Raw genomic sequence first — 4,107 nt, 5'->3', positions numbered from 1 at the left:
TAAATACAAATCATACATTGTATGAAAGTAGTTTGAAAAGAAGAAAAGAAGATAAAGAGACAAGTGAAATGCTGATTGATTAAAATGTAATGAAAACACAAACCTGCTGGTTACTGATCAGAATAATACTGTAGATTTTTCCTTTTAATGTAAATTCTCAAAGGAACTAACATGAACTGAATGAAGCTGCTGTTTATTGTTGTCCTCAGCTCACAACAAAAATTATCTTCTCTGTAAATGCAGAGACATTTTCCAAGAGTCACAGTTGAGTGAGTAATAACACAAAGTAAAGCAGGTGATTTCTAATGTTTTCACTCTGCAGATATAATCACACTGAACAGACTCTTCTATTGGCTCCAGTTGGACCAACACTGATGCTTCATATGTTTGATTCTATGCAAACTCAGTGAGCTTCCTTGTTCCTCAGCTATAAAAACGTCACATCAGACTGTCAGTGGAGTTCACAGCTGCTCACTTTCTCCATCAACCATGTTTTGTGTAGCTCTGCTGCTGCTGTTGGCAGCTGGATCCTGTGAGTCTCTCTGGATTTGTCACAGTCAACATTTCTTCTTTTGCTGTTTAACTTGATCATTGATAACAAAACATTTTCTTCTTTGAACAGGTGTGAAGTGTGAACAGTTGACACAGCCAACCTCTGTGACTGTGCAGCCAGGTCAACGTCTGACCATCACCTGTCAGGTCTCTTATTCTGTTGGTGGCTACTACACAGCTTGGATCAGACAGCCTGCAGGGAAAGGACTGGAGTGGATTGGCAGCAAATATACTGGAGCTTCATACTACAAAGATTCACTCAAGAACAAGTTCAGTATCGACTTAGACTCTTCCAGCAACACAGTGACTCTAAATGGACAGAATTTGCAGCCTGAAGACTCTGCTGTGTATTACTGTGCCAGAGACACACAATAACACAAAGCATCAGTAGACCTGAACAAAAACCCCTCAGTGCCTGAACACTTGTAACATGAAGCCACCAGAGGAGGAGCCCTCAGACCACTGATGATTTCACACCAGTTCAATGAGAAAAATGTGTTTGAACATATTTAGCAATGGAGAAGTTAAAGGAATATAAATACACAAAGCATCTTTTTACAATGTTCATATTTTAAGTCAATTTGCATGGTTTTGGCTGATAACTACACTGTTTTGTTTTTGTTGGTTTTTTTCCTGTTTTTTTTAAAGTAAAATTTCATTGACACATAAATGATAGATGCATCATACAACTTGGAGCACTGCCAATGAAAATCAAGTTTCTTGTTAACATATCCATATTTGATTTTCTTGTAATAAAAGACATATCATGAGCAAAATAAGCAGTTAGCACCATGGTGAATATTACACCTACAAGGTGCAGTGAAAAAGTTATAGTCTCAAAAAGAACAGATTCAGACAGCCAGAGTTTCATACATTACAAATCTGTTGGGAGGCAAAAGAAACCCAAAACCTTGTCAGTACAGAGAGTGAGAGAGATTGAGGGATTGGGATGAGACACATGAGAGAGGGGAACTTTGGAGTTGTTTTAAACTATGTAAGAATACTCTGGTATTATTTTAATTTAAAAATAAAAAGTAATTTTAAAAGAAAATGGTAAAACTGGGGCTGGATCACATCTACTCTTACTTCCTCACCAAGAAATTTTGGATCTGACCTTGTGTCCTGCCCACAACCACTACTTCCACTAGGTTGACAGGTGAAAGAGCAGAGCATATCAAGATGGTTCGCAGAGGGAACTTCAGAGAGACTCAGCCACATGTTTGAGCCTCAGTCAGACCCAGATGCAGATGAAGAGTCTGATGTGCACCAAAATCGGCAACTAGCAGACGTATCAGAACGGTTAGCATAGTTAGCATCTTTTATTTGTTAACATTGTTTGTCAACTTGTAACTGGCAGTGGCTGACACAGTGTTCGTGGTTTTTTCTAATGCAAATAAGGTTTCAGGTTTATTTTGCCGACTCCTCATCCCGCAAGTTGACAGGATTGGTTCCTTAGTTATATGACGTATAAAACCCTGGCTGTCTGAATCCACTTTTATGAGACTGGCATTGGTTCACTGCAGTTTCAAGGTGGAAATACGTAGTCATGCTGTTGATTTCATTCGTGACAAAAAAAAAAAAAAAAAAAAAAAAAAAAAAAAAAACACCATGGGCATGGGTTAACATGGTTCAAAACTTTTTCATTGAAGGAGGGTCTTTAAACTTATGCTGCTAGGAGTCTCTCAGTCATGTTGTGAAATGATGTGGGATCATGGGAGTTGCTGTCTTCACCACCATTGCCGAGAGCTTCTCCTGGTTTTGATTCCTGCAGTGTCAGTTGCTCAGGAGGTTTTTACTGGGAGCTTTATTATCACAGGTCTCCTCCTCTCCATAACAAACAGACCTGGTCATTATAACCATTAAAAGCACTGAATAATGCAGTTTCACATTTAAAGTTAGTGTTTCACTGAAGCTGTACGGCGGACACAAGAAGTCAGGGAAGGGTTGTGAGCTGAGACTGCTGCTAACCCTTGTTTCAGTTGTTTCGCTGATAACTTATGAACCAGACGATCAGAAGGTTTTAACGAGCAGCCAAATTATGCCCAGAGATCTCCTCCTCTCTCTGACAAACACACCAGGGGATTAACACCAGTAGAAACACCAAATAAAGCAGTTTCACTTTAAAAATCTGTGATTCACTGATGCTCTTCAGTGGACTTAGGACATCTCAGAGAGGCTAGGAGCTGAGCTGTCTAACATTTGCTTGTTTTTTTTCACAGATAATTTAAGATCCAGAGATCTGTTGACTAAAATCCTTCATCCGATTAAAATGAACTGAAAAGAACCGATGTAAAAAGTATATCTTAAAAAAAGAGCATCTGGCAGGCAGCCGTAACACTAAGACAAAACATAAGTCAGTCATGTGTCAACATTTTAGACATTTCAAGACTTTAAATCACATATAACTTTAAATAAACAATTCATAAATAGCAACATGGCCTATTTACTCAAAAGGGAGTGAAGTGTGTCTCTCTATGTTAGTTTTGCTAATTTTCGATCCTACTGGGGTCAATCTGCCCTGATGTCCTCAAAATGTTATCACTGAAAAACAACCACTGAGGTTATTTGACTGGAAGTGTTTCTGTAGAGGCAGCTCGACAACAGCAGAAGATGCAAATAACCTGTTAATCATCACTGCTGAAGATGATGAAAAAATTATTGACATGATTCTGTCTTTGTGAAATAATGAAGGGCAACCAACTTAACTGGAAGATTATTACTCATAAGGTAAACATTCATTTTACATTTTCAGGATTTACTGCTTCATTCTCTCCTCCCTGTGAGGAGGAGTCAATGCAAAACTCAGATGTCTTCCACCTCTACTTATCTGACTGCAGAGAGGATGACAGAGAACAGTGGACACACAGTTGAACATGATGGACTATAGGACAGGACTGCTGCTGTTAACTCTCTGCTGGGCAGGTCAACAGTTTCTCTGATCGTGATTTTAATTTTCCATCAAAAGCTTCAAAAGACTGAGAAGCAAATGACTTTCTTTTTCTGTCTTGACAGGTGTTGATAGTCAGACTCTGACAGAATCTGGACCAGTGGTTAAAAGACCTGGAGAATCCCACACACTGACCTGTACAGCCTCTGGACTCTCATTCAGCAGCTTCGACATGGCCTGGATCAGACAGGCTCCTGGAAAAGGACTGGAGTGGATCGCCTGGGTTCATAGTGGTGGCAGCACAAAATACTACTCTCAGTCAGTCCAAGGCCGGTTCACCATCTCCAGAGACAACAGCAGACAGCAGGTGTATCTGCAGATGAACAGTCTGAAGACTGAAGATTCTGCTGTTTATTATTGTGCTGCAGACTCACAGTGACTGAAGGTGGTTGAGCAGCTGTACAAAATCCCACAGTCCTCATCTTTCCTGATAGACCCCAAAATTCACAGTAATCATGCTTATTTGGTTGCTGTTGTGTTTTTAATGAACGCCTTTCCCCTTTGTATCATTAAAACAATAACATTAAAACAAAATCTGACCATAATGAAAGATCATAATTAAGCAACAGCCTTTAAAATAAATCAATGATACAGAATTTAATAAAACT

The sequence above is a fragment of the Trachinotus anak genome, unplaced genomic scaffold (assembly GCF_046630095.1).
Source record: "Trachinotus anak isolate AG129_WGS33_773 ecotype Australia unplaced genomic scaffold, CSIRO_AGI_Tana_v1 ptg000003l, whole genome shotgun sequence".
Taxonomy (NCBI): domain Eukaryota; kingdom Metazoa; phylum Chordata; class Actinopteri; order Carangiformes; family Carangidae; genus Trachinotus; species Trachinotus anak.
This window is presented reverse-complemented; position numbering follows the sequence as displayed.